This window comes from Pelmatolapia mariae, linkage group LG14 (genome assembly GCF_036321145.2).
Source record: "Pelmatolapia mariae isolate MD_Pm_ZW linkage group LG14, Pm_UMD_F_2, whole genome shotgun sequence".
Classification (NCBI taxonomy): Eukaryota; Metazoa; Chordata; class Actinopteri; order Cichliformes; family Cichlidae; genus Pelmatolapia; species Pelmatolapia mariae.
In genome coordinates this window covers 19,144,373-19,164,359 of record NC_086239.1, presented here as the reverse complement: position 1 = coordinate 19,164,359, position 19,987 = coordinate 19,144,373, and the positions used below count along the sequence as shown (strand labels likewise).

At 37.9% G+C, this 19,987-nt stretch overlaps 1 protein-coding gene across 3 annotated transcripts in view; it reads left to right on the top strand.

The window, feature by feature from the left end:
• Positions 1-19,987, top strand: part of zgc:172282 (leucine-rich repeat and fibronectin type III domain-containing protein 1-like protein) — a 175,478-nt gene that overhangs the window by 127,849 nt on the left and 27,642 nt on the right. The gene's annotated exons all lie outside the window — the stretch shown is intronic.

The window sequence follows — 19,987 nt, the reverse complement described above, 5'->3', positions numbered from 1 at the left end:
TAATGATATCAGGTGACAGCACTGGTGCTCGTGTGGTATACACCTAAATACTCGGCCATCAGACTGGCACTGAACATTACGTTTTATAAATTCAATCTGAATTTCTTCTCCTTGTTTATCTGTGGCACAAGTTTAACTCAATGAGACTTGAGACAGAGATGGAGAAAGATTAGATTAGAGGTTCTGTTCATTTCAGTGGCGGTAGATTGACAGATATATCAACAGATGAGCAAGAATTCAAACTACAGTTTATTGATGGTAAGCACAGTGTAGTAATGCATGTGGCTAAGATATTCTGTGCCAAACTAACATTCCCACACAATTCTATGTTGTTCTCAATTACGTTTAAAGAAAAGGTCACTTTTTCTCCAAAAAACTGTACAATTAGACACATCAACAGAATCTTTGTAACAAGAGCTGCAGACATTGAAAACATGGATGCATTCTTGCTATTATATTATACAGTGATGAAAAATTACATTACTAAGGTCCAAGGTCTAGGAAAAGCAGTCATGAAAGTAGAAATTCTGTCATTTAGATTTTTTTATGGTAGCAAGTCACATGAAAGGTTTATATTATTTTTAGGGCTGTACGGTTTTGGCCAAAATGATTTTATTTGTTAAATATTTAGATAAAGATTATTTTTATTTCTCTGTCACATAACCATAACACTACTTGAACATTCATGTTGTCCGACATTTCTGGTAATGTACAAATCTTTGCATGAAATACAACTGAAACTCCTTATTCGCCTAAATTCAGAAATGCATATGAATCAAGGAAAATATACCAAAACCAAACACAAAATGTAATGAACAGGGCACTGCTTTCAGCTTTACAGTACACTGTCCTGCATTCCTCTTAATTAAAATATCTTTGAAGATGCTTTGAAGATGCATCCTTATTCACCTGACCTAACTGCCTGTCCTATAGCAAAATATATAAAGTGCGTCACTTTGTTTGTACTTACATAATGGATGCGAAAAACACTCTTACCAAAGTCTTTGACAGCTGTAAGATCACTCTGCATTTCCTCTGTGACGTTTTACCACTTTACAAAAGTAATGGGTGGGGATGATATACCATTTGTCCAGCATGCTGACCATTTGCTCACTGTGCTTATTGAACAAATAGCTATGGCTAAAGGAAATGTGATTTTATTAGTGACTCCAGTGGATCTTTGTGAGCTGGATGGATTAACACACTGTATGGTCCACTTTTCTGGACATTTGTGTGCACGTTAGCAACCACTGCATTGTGGTCATATTAGTGGCTGAACTGTTTTTGCTTGTAAAGGACAGCATTTGGGCAGAAGAGTATTTAAATGAATCATACATTGAGGTACATATTGTTAAATAATCTGAATTAACGCGCTGTGCGGTCCAGGTTTATGAATGTCTGAGTGCATGTTAGCAACCACTGCATTGTTTTTGACGGTGTTTCTTGTATGCTGTATTAAACAGCATTTTGTGGTGTTTTCAGGCAGCTGAATAACTTAGCTGTGTTGCTGTGTAGCGCAGATACAACTGTGCAGCACTTTCTGCTTATGATTTGATGATCTGCTTTGAGGGACAAGCTTTTATGCTTCTGCTGTGTCTGACATTTGATTTTTGCTGTATAGCTATATTTTAACATAGTGTTACTCGCCCAGACCACCCCAGTAACTTCAAGGTGCACAGTGCAGGGACTGTTATGACTGGCACATGAAGAAATGTGGCCAAGCTGTTTTTTGTTTGTTTGGGGTTTTTTTTTTTTTTTGCTTGATTTGCTTTTGCTTTGCATTGTGATGGTGAAGCATGTGGATACCCAAAATGGTGATCAAGATGCAAATTTGATTAATTGTGCAGCATTTTATAAACATGTATTTGTTAACCCTGTCATCTGGGTTTTAAGGGTAAACAGTCCAGCACTAAGTAAACAAGTAATAAATGGATTAGACGTACTTATGGGGCAAACAAACATAATCCAGGAAAATATTTCCCTGTAATTGTAAATTAATGTAATCTGTATTCAAATGTAATTTTTAGGAGATGGGCTGTATGTGTTTATGGAAATGACCAAACAAAAACACACATTAACAGGCACCAAGACATTTTTATATTACAGATAAATATTTTCAAATAGCTAACAACACTTCGCATTACAGATGGACTGAACAAATTGCTTAGCATACAATAATAACACCAACAATCAAGTGCAACCTCCACACACCCACCCAAACTCAGCTGCTGTGCTATTTCATTTATGCATAAAGTACATTATGTATACCACCAGCTACATTCTCCTTATTGATTATGAAATGTTATATATTTTCTGCAAGGGTGAATGCCCTTGGTTCCTCCTACTATGGCTCTGAAACAGTTTCCAGGGCTAAGCCTCAAATTCTGCTAACAACATCCCTGCCAGTGACTGTAAATATGGCTATAATCAAGACTGATAGAAATATCTCCTTTGCTGGAGCTCTCTTCAAAGCCAGTGTCAGGAAGCCATTTTCCTGCTAATGCTAATGTAGCCCACGAATCTGCTGTATTGATACCAAAGCTGCTCTTTGAACTATGGACACTGTGTGTGTGGCTTGGTGGGGACGGCTGAAGGCGGGATTAGACTTTGACTGTGTTTGTGTTGGTCTAAATCCCTAACAGAGCTAGCTGACCTCAGAGCGGATGGAGTGAAATGAGTTCATCCTCAAGATAAACACACAGGGACACACTCTCTAACACACACAAAGACACACACACACCTTCTTAGTCGCTCTCTCTTTTTCATTCACACACACAGTTTGGTTGAATAATGGCCCAGTGAGTGGTGTGCCTATGGGGAAAGCTGTCAGTTTAATTGAATCCAGTATTCTCCATTCTCCCTGCCTGCTAATTGATTCTGTCAGGCTCTTCTGCTTGACAAAGAGACTGACATTTTCCCCTGCGTGGTTATGACTGTCACAGTGCGAGTGACTGTGCATGTGTGTGTGTCTATGTCTTTGAGTTTTTTTATTTACATTGTGCTACAAAAACTTATATCTGTCTGTATGTTGCAAGAACATAATTCATTCAGAAGGGCAGCACAGTATTTTAGATTGTGGTATGGCCTTGTGTTCTGTGCTTGTATATATGAACAGTAAATTAAGGATAGAGATTTTTGTGGATGTTTATGTGTCTATAACCTAAATTTTACAAATTCAGTTATTTAAAAAGAAAGTTAAATTAGAATCTTCTTATTTCTTCTTATGAAGTCTTCAAATTCCATAACGCAAAATCAACATAGTGTCTGTTGTAGTTTAACAAATAATATTAAATAGCAAAAGCATATGGTTTACACCCGATTTCAACACATGCCACGTCTTGCTGAAGGCATAAAACTAAGTGCAAACAACCATCTTATATACTTTTACACTTTCAGAGTGTGCATATTTAAACACCAGGCCTAATGGAGGCACTCACAATCAAGAATCTGGATTTGGATTTGATTTGGATTAGTCAGTCACTTCTTTTAGGGTCAGAATTAACAATCTGTACTTGTAATGTGGTTAAAAACTACTAAAGTGCGTTATAACAGAGGGCCACTGGCAGTTTTTGCAGGTGACCTTTTTCGCTTCTAGGACAAAATTTGGGGAGCAGAGTACTCCTACTCCTCCTACTAAATTACCATCTGACTGTCAATGTATGCCATTCATGTACAGTGTTGGGCAAGTTACTTTGAAAACATAATTAATTATAGTTACTAGTTACTTCTTCAAAAAAATAACTGAGTTAGTAACTGAGTTACAAGATTCTAAAAGTAATTAATTACTTGAAAAGTGACTATTGCGTTACTTTAAAAAAAAAAAGTTTAACCCTCTGGGGTCCAGGGTATAATTGGCCATTTCTGACTACTTTTGATTTTCCCTCTACATTTCACCTTTAAAAACTATTTACTTTGCCTTGTTTGGTATCATTGTTTTCAGCACAACCTCACGTGTCTGAATTTACAGTCATGTTTTCATTTTGACGTACTGTATTAACACAATTGATCTAAAATCAGACAAAAAACATAAAATCAGTGTAGAAAAAGTTATATTTTTTTACTGTAACAACCACAAACATGTTTAATGAATCATATTTCATAACTTTAACTGCAAATATAAATTGTCACTTTTAAAATCATATGCACAAGTTTTGCAAACAAAGTTATTTGCAGCCATTTACCTTTGACCCCCCCCCCCCTTTTTTATAACCATTTCAAACTATTTACAGAACAATCAGCTGTTCTGCATTCAATAAGATGCCACACAAATTATTTGTGCCACTCCAAAGAAAAAATAATTTCTGTCCACTATAAAGGAGAACATCACAGCCTGATACCTGCAGGTCTGACAGCAGCAGGTGTATCACTGCTCCTGGTTTTTACCTGGAGACAGCAGCCGCCTCATTCTTCTGACACACAACACAAAACTATCCACAACACTGCACACTAACTACACAAGACAACACATTAACTACACACTCCAAACACGCTAAACGTCACAAATCTCTCACATCTCAAAACTTGCTCTCTTTTTCTGCTGTCTTTCTTTCTCTTTTTATCTCTCTCGCTGTAACTCCTAAAACTCCCTCCTCTTCCTAAACAACCAAATGTCATGTTGCCATATCATTTTTGATTGGTCGACATGGTGCCTTTTTCCACCTATACGAAAGGGCTGTTTTTTGTTTTGTTTTTTTAATTTTTTGGTCATAAGCAGAGAGTGCTTGCTAGCGCTGTCCTTAGACAGTAAACATGATGAAACTATTGAGGAAAAAACGCTGCGTATATGTTGTTTATCATGACTCTGGTTTTACGTGGCCTATCAACACAATTTATAAACTAGTATATATCACCTTGTTGCTTTGTCATCTTGAAGTGGTCGTGTGATTGGCTTACCACGACTACTTTATTCTTCCTCAGTCAAACAGCAGCACTCATGTGATTGTTTTGCCCCCTTAGCTCCAGGTGTTGTACCAAAAAGTGATCGTCAGCCAGAAAGGGATTACTGCCCGCGGGAGCGCGCGCAGCTGCTTAAAGCTGTAGCGCCCAGGTTACTTACAGCTACTTCCATGCAACTGATATAAAATGCGGTAAGCTGAACACAGTGATGCCAACTTAGCGACTTTGTCGCTATATTTAGCAAGTTTTCAGACCCCCTTAGCGACTTTTTTCTAAAAAGCGACTAGCGACAAATCTGGCGACTTTTTCTGGTGTTATTGGAGACTTATATATGACGACTTTTTGACATGAAAACGCGTATCGCTCTTATTCTCGACAAGCAGCGGTTCTGCCGTGGGCACCTCACCCATGCCAAAGCGCTAACAGGCTGAGGATAGTCCTGCCCCCGCTGCTATCAGGGCAGGAGATGTTCACATCTATGCGTCCAAACTGCAAATGAATCGCGCATGAGCGAAGCCGCTGCTCCCGCACTGACTGTAACGCAGTCAGTTCTTTTACTGCTGTTTTGTGATCACAAGGTTTAAAACTACTTATAAACACACACCTACAAAGTAACTGCACCACAATGCCAATATCGGGTCAGGGCTGGAATTGTGACATTAAAAAACAATAATTGCTAAAAGAAATTTAATTTGTAGTTTGTAAATAACTAAATAAATTTTGTAATCCGCTTATTGTGGATATATGTAGTCTGATCGGTTTTTTACTCACTTTATGTCTCTTCCACGATGCCATTTCTTTCTCCAACAACGTCGGTTACAATTATATTAGCATGACCAATTATGCAAATTAGGCGATGACCTCATTTAGCGACTTCTAGCGAATTTTAGGACAGCCAGTAGCGATTTTCTTTACTGAGGAGTTGACAACACTGGCTGAACACAGCTTCAACCGTCTGTTTGTTGAAAAATAGTAATGCGACCACACCACATTTTCTTGTTAGTAACGTTAACGGCATTGTAACGATAGAAATAGTAATTAGTTAAGTTACTCGTTACTGAAAAAAGTAACGCCGTTAGTAACGCCGTTATTTCCATCACTGTTCATGTATGTACATGGATTTCAAGGTTTTGCAGAAACTGTTGGGGTAAGGCCTGCAGGTGGTTGTTTATCCATTTATTTCATGTCATCTTTAATTCAAACTTAAACACCCCATGAACAAAATGAATACATAAACATAAGTCATGCCCAAATTTACTTCATGGCACAGTAACAATGACTTAATTAACATGGGGCTCGCAGGAGGATCTGATAGTAAGTACAGTTTTTCAGTCACTGTTATAAAATAAGGTGGGCTTGTTTTTAATAAAGGCTTCTCTGAATCCTGCACTCCACCCAAATTGTCAAATTTATCCAGAGAGCAGCTGTTCAGCCCCCAAGACGCCATACGATACCCATCAGTTTGCCCCATATCAGGATATATTAAAGACCTGTGTGAAAATGATACTTTTATTTTTTTGTTGTTGTTGTTGTTGTAGATTGCGTGCTCCCTCAGGTCTGTTTGGTTTTTTACCTTGCAAAGTGTACTAGAATGAACTGTAATTACTGAAAGGAACTGACTTTACCTACAAATTAGCAAACTGTTGGTAGATCACCTGCAGAACCTTCAACCCATACTGGAGTATTTTTCACCCTACTCTGTCTTTCCCTAAATGTCTTGTTAAAAAATACAGAATTAAGAAGCTTCAAGTGTGATTTGCAGTTTCATTCACATCTTGGAAACTAAACGTCAAAGCAAATAATAAAGTGTTCTGAGATAGGAACTGCAAAATTTGCTACAAAAAAGGCTATCTATCTTTATGACCAGGGGGTTATTTTACCAAAGTGTTAACAGCACAACATTCAGCAGGTTGATATATTGCATTTTCTTCAGTCCAGACACCCCAGGGCATCTAAGCTGCCCTTTAAAACAATATAAGATTGGCAGTGGAGAAAGCACACATAGTTGCCCAAATGCACAGACAGCAAACAGAAGATTCTGATCAAATACAGCCAAGAAATATTAGTTTATATGCAATCCATGCATCCATGTATCCATCCATTTTCTCCCATTTATGCAGTTCGGTGTCGAGGGGGGCCCATCCCAGCTTTTATGGGAAAGAAGCTGGGTACACCCTGAACAGGTTATCCATCTTTTGCAGAGACAGGCAACTTTTCACACTCACATTAACACCTACGGCCAATTTATAATCATCAGTGAACCTAGCATGCATTTCTTTGGTTTATGTGAGGAAGCCAGATTACCTGAAGAGAACCCATGCAGGCATAGACAGAGCATACTCCACACTGAAGGACCCAGCGAGCCAGTGGTTTAAAACTCAGGACATTACAGTACTTACCACGGTTTCACTGTGCCACACATGGAATTCACCAGTTTTGGCCCATATTTGTGAGCCAAAATTTATGTTCGAGATTGCTGTACCACTGCTTTGACAGGTTTTCATGACAAAATCAAAGTCAATGAAAGGAGGTGTCATCCATAATGTTTGTTTGGGAGAAAGACATAACTTATGTATCTTTGCTTCTGTACACCACAACAGTGGATTTTATTTTAAACAATCAATATGTGATTAAACTTTAGAAATTAGACTTTTTTATACACAGGCTCCTACTTCAGAGGGACAAACAAACAAATGCAAATTCACATATAAAGCCTATCTTTATAAGTTTTGCAGCCAATACCTGTAGTCTAGAAAACCATGGTTTGTGGGTCTTTCTGTATTCAGTTTTGTATTTAATAAAGGAAAAGATAACGCTGTTAGGTTGAGATCAGGCTTTTTCTTGGGTTTTTCTTGGGTTGCTTTTGCCGTGTGCTCTGGGTCATTATCCATTTTCCACTTTGAGTCACTGGCTGATCAGTTTTTATTTGTTTGTTTGTTTTTTCCAGAACCTCTTCCAGAAGCTCTTTTTGACGTTTTCTCAAAAAGTACAATTATGCATTCCTGGTCTTGAATGTAATCAGTGTTTTGCGTCTTGTTATAATGTATTTACTTTCATGAAGGCATCTCTTGATTGAAGGCTTTGACCGTGATGCATCTGCCATCTCCAGAATGTTCTTGACTTGGTTAGATGTTGTTAAGTTTTTCTTAACCATGAAAACAATTCGTCCATCTCTTCTGTGTCAGTCATTCCCTCCGTACATCATCTGACTATGTGTTGCCAATGAATTTGTGCCCCACGCCACATTACAAACAAATAACATACAGTAGACACAACTAATCTCACAATAATCTCTGCTCAGATTATCTCTTCCTGTTTACTAGGGGAATGGAATGGGAAACAGTAGAGCGGGAGAAAGGAAGAGAGAGTAGGAGATTACAGTTATGAGGTCACTAACTTCTGTAGTTCATACAGATATGACATTCACAGATTGGGTAACTGTGCTCTATCAGACTTACAACTTTAGCGAGAGTGGCACAGGAAATGAGAGAATGGGTTATTACTGGTTTTGCGTTGACCGACTCCTTGTAGTCTGATAAATTGAAAAAGAAGAAAGAAAAAAAGAGTCTACGATGTATATAAACACCCCTTCTGTTGTTTTGGAGTAGCAACTGTCATGCAGAGGTTGCTATTAATCTTGTACTGAAGTGTTTTTATTCAGTTTTTGGAATTCATGTTGGATTTTGTATGTACTGAAATGTGATGTGACAGATCTGATTACATTTGCATGGTACATGAAGCAGAGGTGGACACATACCTGCAATAAAGAAATACCTGAATAAGTTAGTACAATAAAATATTTAATCAAAATGATTTTTTTAAAAATGCGTAAAATGCACATTTTACAATAATACACAAATATCTCTCTCTGTCGACTGGAAATCTCCCCCTGCATAGTCTGGAGTTCAGCAACCAAACTTTGCACATAGGTGCATCTTAGGCCCCTGAAGGCTCTTATCTATATCACATATTATAATATCATCATGTTGCATAGCAACCACCTACCAACTGGCTAACATGGACAATTTTTAGCATTTATGCACCATGAACACATCTGAAAAACATCGTGTAATTTGATTTCACAACAATATCATCTTTTATGTATCCACATAACTTTAAAATTGTGATATACTGTGTGATTTTATGACATAATCATGTTGCCTAGCAACAACATATAGCAGAGCAGGGCCTGAGCCTTGCAGGGCACCCTCAAAAATTGGTTAATTTTTATACAGTAAGTCCCTTATTTATCTCATGTTTATAGGTAATATAGGTGTCACAGGAAAAAAAAAGTTGTATTTTACAGATATTATTATTCGCCATGTTCATGAAAAAAATAAATATGTTAAAGGAAAACTAAAAAAAATTTTCCACTGCAGGTACAACCAGACTGTGAAGCAAAAATCTATTGTAACACATGCTGCTGCTATTTTTTTATTTTTTATTTTTTTTGCACTTCAGTTAGGATTAAAACAGATTTTGAGGTCGACGGGAGCGTCATCTTACAACACAGGCATTTACTGAGGTACAGTATTAATATAAAAGATGACATGATGTCATAAAATTATCCCATAAAGGTCATCATTTGACCTCAAATGTCGGGGTTAGGTCGTAGTATTAAATCAAAGATCATAACTGTAGAGCAGCAGCAGAGAAGATTATTCCTGTACTAATCACATCTGACATCATCATATTCTATCTTTAGCAAAGTTCCACTTGTATATATTTTATTTACTTTTTTCCTGTTAAAAACGCAATAGCTTCTTTGTAGTCTATTTTTGTCACATCCAGTGTTTTTTAAACCAAGACACTTCTTTGTGTACCTAAAACTGAGGATGAATTGCCAACCCTGTATGGTGAGAGCAATATACATGAAATTAAAATGCTGATATATAAAATATGATATAGTATATTTAATACTATGCACTATACGGTTGTAAAATGTACACTGTAGTACATTTGGACGCAAAACGACACATTAATAAAAGACACTGTGACAATATTCTGTTGAAGAAAATGTTAATAAAAGTAAAATGAAGTGGTGTTTTTAATCATACTCAACATGCTAGCATATTATTTTTGAAGTATTAACCTAACTATATTATGTTTGCAATTTTTCATAAAGGACTCCCTCTATCCTTAACCACAGGATAAAGACTTAGGTAACTCTTCCATATATTATTACCACGGATTCTGTGTTTAGCTTGTTGTTGACACCCAAAGACAGATATCTTTAGTGAGGAGACTACAAAAAATAAAGGGTTTAGCTGGATGGTAAGTCTTGGCTTATTTTTTTTTATAGAAAAGACAAAAACTGGGGATTAATGCTGACTTAATCTCATATTGGTAATCCTTTAACCTCTGACACAATGTGCTGAAGGTTAGATATCACAGCATTGAATTATATGTCTACCGGCAAGTAAAACTGATTAATTTAATCTTTAAAGGCACCATGGTAATAGGGGAAATTAAGTCGTTTTAGTTATAAGAAACAGGAGCAGCACCTGCATTTGTTGCCATTGTATATTGGAACATGGCAGTTTCTTTTGAAGAGCATAAATAAAACAACTGACCTACTTGTAACAGTGCTTTAGTGCCATCCATTTGCCTGTACTAGACATAAGAAATCTGCAACAACAACGACAGTTCCAGTCAACGCCTCCTGAGGTATGTTCCATATAGAGCAATGCGATGCCATATTCTAATTCCATCTATGACAAAGGCAGTGTATTATCCTTCTTCAAGCATACCATAATCAAGACTCAATACTCTACCTGATCAAAAAGGGCATATAACTATATTCCAGCTTTAAAAGATTGTGTATAATCATTGAGTTTATTAATTACATCAGTCTGGCATTTAAGGGCTCCTGGTGCTATTTTCTGTGCAATCCTCTCAACATTAAATCGGGAATATTCTGGTAAGGCAGGTGAAAATACTTTAGAAATAAAGCCTTTATACACTCAGACACTTTATTATGTAGAATTATGATGGGATGAAATCACACAGTTCGTACATAATAAGAATCTTCCATTCCATCGAATCCCAAATGTGCTTAATTGGATTGAGATCTGGTGACTGTGGGGTACATTTGAGTACAGTGACATCTTTTTTTTTTTTTTTTACAATCTTTTCTTATTCAATTTTGGTGAGCCCATGTGGATTGTAGCTTCATTTTCCTGTTCCAGCTGCTGTAGCCCATCTGCTTCAAGGTTTGACATGTTGAGTGTTAAGAGTTAATCTTCTGCAGACCTTCAAAGGAGTGGTTATTTCAGTTACTGTTGTTTTCCTATCAGTTGGAAGCAGTCTGGACATTTTCCTCTGACCTTTGACATCAACAAGGCGTTTGCAACCCAGCCTACTGGATAGTTTCAGTTTTTCAGACCATTCTCTGCAAACCCTAAATAAGATTGTGTTGGAAAATACCAAAAACAATGTCACGTTCAAAGTCACTTAAATCATCTTCCTTCCCCATTCTGTTTCTGGGTTTGACCTTCAGCAGATCGTCTTGCCTACATGCCTAAATCCACTGAGTTGCAAGGTGACTGGTGTTAAACGAGCAGTTGAATAGGTGTACCTAACAAAGTGGTCAGTGACTTTCAGCTGTTTCAACAGAATCATTAGGTATTGCAGAATGATTGATTATGGTATTAATAAACAGAAGGTTTATCATTTTGGCAGAAAACACACATCCAGTAGTTTAAAAAGGAACCGGGTCCGTTGTAGTTACCACATTATTTGAAAAAATGAAACCCTTTTCTTGTCATTTTGTTGCACACTAAGCTGTGCCTACTGTTTATGGTTTTATGCCAGACAGTACATGATTTGATGCCTGTCTTTTTATACCTCACGTCATGTTTGAGGTATCAGCAAAAAAGGAAGTGTATTCATCTTTGTTTTCCTACGGACTCTGCTCCTTATGGGGAGTCCCACTGAGCTCTCCTGCCAGCTGGAAGCCCCTCCAGCGTGCCTATCCAGCCATCCTCGGCCTACGGTGGACTGTTCTCTCAATCAGCCGTAGATGGTATACATTGAAAGGGATGCACATGACGGGGTTGGCATCCTTACCAGCTGCCAAACAATATAATTTGGCCGTCTGAATGCACTGGAACAAGCTTAACTCTGAGGCCCTTTGGATTGTCTGGCTACTCACTTTGTCACGGATACCAAGCCCAGTTAGTGTGTGGACAAACCTCACTTTGGCTGCTTGAATCCATAATCCTATTCTGTTGGTCACTGCCCAAAGCTTTTGACTAAGGTGCAGGTCAAAACACAATCAGACTGATAAAGATTTATGCATCTCCCCTGAATTGTCTTCTGCCATCATTCAGTGAAGCGTCTGAATTTATGCAGCGGCTTCATCTACCCATCAGATCATGGGTAGGACCCTTTTCTAAAAGAGAGCTGGTGCTTAACTCTGACACAGTCTAAAATTCAACAGTGAAATGCTCCAATGCACGCAGGAAATCACAGTCTGTTAAGCAAAAGGAGAATGTTATGTGTGAACAAAAATACCATCATAACGTCACTGGACACTTTCAGACTTCAGTCCAGCTTTGATTTCCTATCACTGTCTAGCTCAAACTGTGAAAGTTGGTATAAAGACCAAATGTCTCATCACAGACCCTGGCATCCTATAATTGCTTTTGGCAGCCAGTGGGATCTAAAACAAAACAAAACAAGCATATCATCTCATTATAGTTTCCAAAAAAAAGTCTAAACTGGTATTCTGCATACCATAATTGTTATTAGCTATAAAAGGAAAGTGGCCATACTGTGCTCATAAATACCTGTTCTGAAGGAAAGAAAATGATGATAATATGATTGTCAGGTGTGTATTTTGTAGCCATTTTTAAAACTTTAGAAATGAGCAATGCATTTCCAGTGACATGCGTAGAACTAGCAGTTATATAATAAAATCAGAGGAGATCATGAATGGAGAAAAGATTCTAACGAGACAAAATCTGTGAACAAAAGAGTAATCAGGGGTTATTCTGTGTCATTTCACTCTAAAGAACTGAATCAGCACATGTTGAATTTCTGCCCTACTGAGTAATAAAAATGAAATTTACAAAAAGATATTTTACCTCATCCCAAATCTCAGAAATTTGTACTCGATTGATATTCTTCACTGGACAAATTAGGAGATTTTTAGGCTATTGGACAACACAACTCAGTATTTCTCTGATGGAAAACTCTGTTTCACACGTCAAGATTGTGCTGTTTCAATAAATCTGGACTTGGAAGAGGTTCAAGATTTATCTTTGTTATGATAAAATGTGTAATCATTTGGGCACTTTTCAAGGTGTGTGTGTGAAAGTGTAAAATCCACTGTCACTAGAATTTTAAAAAGGAGACGGGGACAGCTGTGGAGTGAAAGGTCTACTAGGTTCAACTTGGCAAACATGACACTTGGTGTTACAATGAAGCAAGTTCATGACTATTTGTTCTGTATTTACCCCATACCCTACTTCGGCATCTGTGTAAGAGTTAAAATTGGTGCTGATTGCAATGAGTAGAACATTTAAGATTGAAGACCATGCTTAAAGTTTAAAGCTGACATCTGAAATGGAAGGCTTGATTAAGAAGATTTCCTTTAAATCAGAGGAACCAGAACAGATGGGTTATTTCGTTATAGCAGAAAAGGACCAGTGCAACATACTGAGAACAAGAGGTAAATAATAAGACAGAAAATGTGAGTCAAAGAGATTAAAAAGTCTGACGAGTGCTGTTTACTGCTCTACATCTCTAACCTAGTGAGTGAGTGAGTTATTCTGCTTATAATAGACATCATGTACAGATGTAAGGTAACCATATTTTCTTCTATGCATCCACTAACAGCTTATTTATAACATGGAAAAGTGAAATATGAAATTTCCTAGTATCTCTGACTCCTAAAATGAATTCATATAAACTGTAACTTGATGTTCATAAAGTCATTAAAAAGACATGAAAGAAGGATTTCATTAACAAATTAATGTTAGTTTCCATCAGCCCTGAATTAATCAATAAAACTCCTCTTCTAAAGCCATAAATAAAATAAATTGATTTAAAATGAGCATATGCCATGGAAAACAAATAGGAAAGTCTCTTCCACTGTAATTATCTGCTTTCTCGATGATAATCCATCTCTGAGAAAAGGTGTTATGAAGAATATTTTAAGCAGGAAAATGGAAGCAAAGGATTATGTGGGTAAAGAGGTGAGTAGCTTGAGATTTATGAAGCTACACATCTAGCTCCACAGATCTACTAAGCTAGGTAAATTAACCTGAAACCACAAAAAGGGAACCAACAGGAGTATAAAATTCTCAGCGTGATGTAGTAACAATGTGCAAATTTATAAAGACAGAGACAGTTTATTTCAGCAATGACCAATACCCAATTATGGGATCACAAGGAGATTTAATTTGGGTGTGAGTAAATTGCTAACAACACAGATGCAGCTTGATACTTGTAACCTCAAAAACACAATACACTGTAATTATAGGTTTTTACATGTGTTTCTCAGGGAACAGGATGGCAATTCAGACTAAGGACTTAGTCTGAATTGTTTAACATAAATGAATGTGAAACAGAAACCCTTTTGAAGATCAACAAACCTGAAGTGTAAGGACAATATTGGGGGTGCATCATCAAGATTTTCACCCTCATTTAATGAATTCACACCTGTAATTGGGAATCTCACTCACAACTACTGTCTCCCACTACTAATGTCTAAAAGACTAACGTCTTACATATTGCACTACAGAAGTCAGTATGCTTTTCTGGTTGTTCTCATCCACAGACAGTTAAGTAATAACTAAGTAGCACCCATTTGAAAAGCAAACACTTTCAGTTTTCGATTTACTTTAAATTTTGTGCTGCAGATTACAGCAGAGATGTAAGAAGTAAGAAGGTCAAGTTTAGCGTGCAGTGTTACGTGAAAGCAGTATGTCCTAATTGTTTCCTGACTATAGAAAACAGTATAGTGTGGCTCCGACATGTACTGAAAGTAAAAAGAAACAGGAACCGATACCTATTCTGGTCTCAGAGTCAGTGCAATTAGCTATCTAACATACATTTAAAAACTCAACAGTCTTATAGAAGAAATGTCTAAATTAGTTTTTATACAGGACTTTCTCCCCTGAACAAACTATCTACAAAGTGCATGCAACAACAGTTTCTTATTCTCTTGCAAAAGTATACAGGCTCACCTTCTCAGGATGACTACTATTTAAACTATTTAAACTTTCTATAGCTAAATATTCAGGATTTATCAGTTTAGATTCCACAGCTCATTCATGCATTGCAATTACTGCTAAATTAAGCAATAATGTTGAGTTGTATGACTTTCTTTAACACAAAACTGAGTTATTTGTTGTTGTTGTTTTTTTTGTCTCAGGTCACCATGTGATGAAAATAATACAGAGTTTCTTTAGACCTCATAGTTTTCCTCTCAAAGTATTTTATTTTCTAGGGAAAGTTGTTGCAGCTTTGACAAATAAAAATCAACTTGTCACACATATAGGGGCTAAAGGGGAGCTCTGAAGACATCCAGAAGACAATTATATATCTAACTGTATCTGTGACAATGAGAAGATTTTTTCCCCAAGTTAATGAGCTCTCAAATGCAGCAATGGAAGACACGCTCAGGCGTGAGTATGGGCTGAGGTTGAACACCAAGAAGACCGAGTACTTAGAAGCCGGCCCCCAAACCGACGGCACCATCAGCGTCAATGGAGAAGACCTGGCGAAGGTATCTCACTTCAAGTACCTCGGATCGATGATCAGCAACGACTGTGACATCCTGCCAGACGTATGAGCCAGGATTAATGCGGTCTGGATTAAGTGGCGCCAAGTCACTGGTGTCCTGTGCAACCGACAAATGCCTGACCGCCTCAATTCGAAGATCTACAAGAGCGTAGTGCGCCCTGTGGCCCTTTACAGATCAGAGTGGTGGCCAGCCACCGCAAAGCACGAACACACCCTTCACACAATGGAAATGGAAATGCAGATGCTGCGATGGTGCCTGGGCCTGACACAATGGGACCACATCACGAACATCGACATCCGAAAGCGGCAGGGCATTGCACCAATCACAGAGAAAATGCAAGGAGCGCGACTGCGATGGTATGGGCATGTGGTCAGAAGTGACGAAAACTCAGTGGCAAGAACAGCACTGCGACTCAGTCCCCAAGGCCGGCGACCAAGGTGCAGGCCAAAAAGGCGATGGATGGACTGAATTAAAGATGACGTGAAGAAGATCGGCGCCAACCTGAACAACGCCCATGACCGTGCCGAATGGAAGCGGCTTTGCAGAAAAGCGATTTCAAAAGATATTAGAATTTAGCTTTGAGAAACTAAACTGTGATAAATAGGCATAGCAAAACTGCATGAACAAAAAAAAAAACCTGATTTAGTATGACAGCTATTTATTTTCGATCTGACATTTTTTTTTCAATATCTGATGGTTTAACCACCACTTACATCATCTATAAAGGTGAAAATGTTGTTGCAAGGCAGTTAAACACATCTAATCTGCCTCAATATATGGGTGTAAGCGAAGCATGAGGAAATGAATCGAAGTTAAACAGACAGAGAAGCAAAGAAATTAAATTTGATGGGAGAAATAAATCAGGAGAGGATTGAGCGAGATGGAAAGACATGAAAAGAGAAAGAGAGAGAAGTTTGAGGACCATTTGGGGGGAAAATTATGTGCATGATGTAGCGAGAGAGAAAAAGAGGGAGAGAAAAGAAAGAGCATGGCTATTTCAAAATGAATACTGCAGTGAAAAACGAACAGATCGAGCCAGTCAGTAGGACTTTAAAAATACTGACTCAGTTCCCTTGGGGAAGCTGCAGGGGGACATCTCACCTCTTAAGATAGGGCAACTAGACAGGGCCCTCAGTTTGCCAGGTCCCAAAGGAGAGGTCCACTCAGAATCATTAATTATGTGGCACTTATTTTCATAATTAAAGCTTGTAACATCAAATTCTGCCCCCTGGGTCTTGTGAATACCTAATGGCTATGGTACTCTGCAAAAAAAACAAAAAAAAAAAAAAAACATGACAAGCTCTGAAAGTAATTTGAGGTATTTTTTGAAAGTCCATTTTTTTCATAGTGATTAGTTTCAATAAATGATACCATTTTTGGCAGGCACTTTTGTTAGTTGTAAGAAATCCGCTTCTTTTGCTGTGAAGCTTGATGAGGTTCTGCCGAATCCACCAGTTAATATAACATCCATGTTTAGCTCAGTGACACAGTTAGTGTGATTTTTTTCTTTTTGCAGTGCGTCTAGCAGATGGACAGAGTTTGTGTACTTCAGGGACTTTGCTGTCAAACCTTTGCCCTCTTCTATTCTGGACTGTCTGCGCTGGTTGAATAATTGCCACATTAAATTATTTAAAAAAGCAGTCAGGGCACATTATCATAAATATTCACTTGACGTTTTGCTTAGATCAACAGTCGCAAGCCAAAGCTCTGGATGTGACTCCGTGACACTGCGTGTGGCTGTGTGCGCGCATGCTTGTGTGGATATCCACTGTGGGTGCCCCAGGGCTGATTGATTGACAGTATTTACAAACAAAGCTTCTTCCTGCCAGTCAACCTAAGTAAATGCAGACAGCATGAAAATGTCAGGCTTATGACAGACCCAGATGTGTGTACACATAACTGCACTGTGCATGTAAATGTCAGCCACACTCAGAGTGGGCACACTCACTCGTGAACATGCACACAAAGGACTGAGCAGTGCAGCGCCCCTCGTCACTTTGCTGTTGTAACAAGAGCCTCTAACAAACCTGTCACTGTTCTCGCCTGAGACAAGACAATAATGACATGCTAACAAAGTAGAGCTGCTGAGAATAGGTCTATTACCATGTATTAATGCTATTTGTGGCTACAGACACTGAGGCCTATAGCTCTGCTGTAAGTCTTCCAGCAAATATTGTGCCATTCTCCGCTGAAAACCACGACTGCAGTCTGTTATATAACGTAGTAATTGACTCTAAGCATTAGACTGTGACATCTCATGAACACTTTGGATGCTTTAAAGTACCATAAGGTTCTGATCTTAAATGTTTTGACTGGTGTTTTGTACAGATAAGGTTGTTACTTGGTAGTTGAGTCTAGATGTTTGTGATAATATGTAACATTTACTTGCTGACATTGAATACCGAATATATGTAGTTATTGAGATTTGGTCAATCTCGTGAGTTTATGGAAGTGTAGAAGTCTTGTGACCTTTTTAGCGCCCCTTCTTTATATCGAGTCCAAGAAGAAATTATTTTGTGTAACAAACTGAAATACATATACGTACGTTCTCACATTTATGGCTGCACTGCACTGTGCGTCTGTCCCTAGATCTTCAAAGTGTGCTTTGGAATACAAGCCATTAGATGGGAATTGCACAGTTAAGTTGTGCTTTGCAGTACACAAGCGAGGAATAACCTGCGGAAATGACAGCAATCTACAATAATTACTAGTCTTTGAATGCAATTGCATTGAAAGGCGTTAGAGATGAAAAGGCATGAAAACAACATTGATGAAGGAGGGGGAAACTTGTCAATATAAAGTCTCTGTAAAAATGCGGCGATACATGAGAGAATAGGACTGATGGTTTTCAAAACACACTATCAGAAGATTGAAGGGTCCAAACAATTTCCTCTGAACCCGATCGCACCTCAAAAAAATATATGCAGAGATGGCAGCATTATCATAGTTATTCAGTATTCAGGATGATACATGTGCTGTGACAGATTGCTCTGTGTCAGAGCCCAGGGGAAGGATGTCTTGCTCCCCACTGATCACAGGTCACTGTGAAATCTCCCTCGGCTCTCGGTAAAGATTATAAGTAGTCTGTTGAGAGTGAAGTGCATTTTATATTAATAGGAATTATTTTAAACCAGAAATCAAAGACACTGTGTGAAAAGTAGGATTTTTGTCAGTAAGAAGCCCTGTAACTTGCTACAGAAATTCAGGTTAAAGGCTGTTCACAGGAATTTAGAGGAACCATAGAGAACTTCCAGGATCTGGGGATATAGAAGTGGAATTTGAATTTCGGGTAATTTTACAAGCCTGAGAAGTCTGGTGGTTCAAGCTTGTGTCTAAGCTTAAAAGAGTGATAAAGTGATAAAGAAATGTAGAAATGACTTTTAAGCATATGCAATCACTTAAACTTGTTAATCTGATTATTCTGCTGCATGCAGTATTTTTATACATGTGTACACTCAGCCACATAGTAGTTTAAGGGGTAATCTGATTTTTTTTGTTTATTTTTTAATCGATATGATTTGTGTAAGTGTTTCCATGTAAAGTTGTGGTGTGAGGAAAAAGCACATTACATGCTGTTTTCTCAAAGTAGTAAAACCTGATTTTCCACAAAGATTATTTTCAAAAACACATACACATAGATAATTCTTAGAAACAAAGTCACTGTCCCCAAGAACTGGGATCTCTGGAATTTTCAGATGACATAAAATTTACAGTGAACCAGTTATAGCCAGCATGGCAATCATTCCACTGTATGTACCCAAAGTTAGCAACACTTACTGTTGAGATTCTGACCACTTGTGGTATTTTAGACCTCTTTAAAAAGTGAACTGCCAAGCAGCTGCCTGAGGCAACTGTTGTTGTGATTTGGGACTATTTAGACAAAACTGAATTGAACTGAAATAGTCTCACAGAAGATATAGCACCTAAAAGGTCAACTTTGATATAAATATTGATCTTTATAAGATATATAGTTCTAATTTTCATAAGCAACATAAGCAAAAAACTCTAGCACCCTCACAGGAACAAATATGCTTGTAATCAGACTGCTGTGCTGTACCTACATGAACCAAAATAGAAGGTTTGCTTGGAGACACCCACATAGTTGGTGCACCCAAGACCTACAGTACTGCTTTGCAAGGACGAGGATTGAATAGGGGCCCCCGTCTCACTGCTCTCTCTATATAAACAATAGCTCATTGCGTAGCTTCCATGTGTCATTTTAGTGACGTTAAAGAAATGAAAACTGTCATTTTCTGCATTTCCAAATAACTCGTTAATCTGACTAGTCTCTTGCTTGAGGTATATTTAAACACGTGTACGCATAATATCCGGTAATCT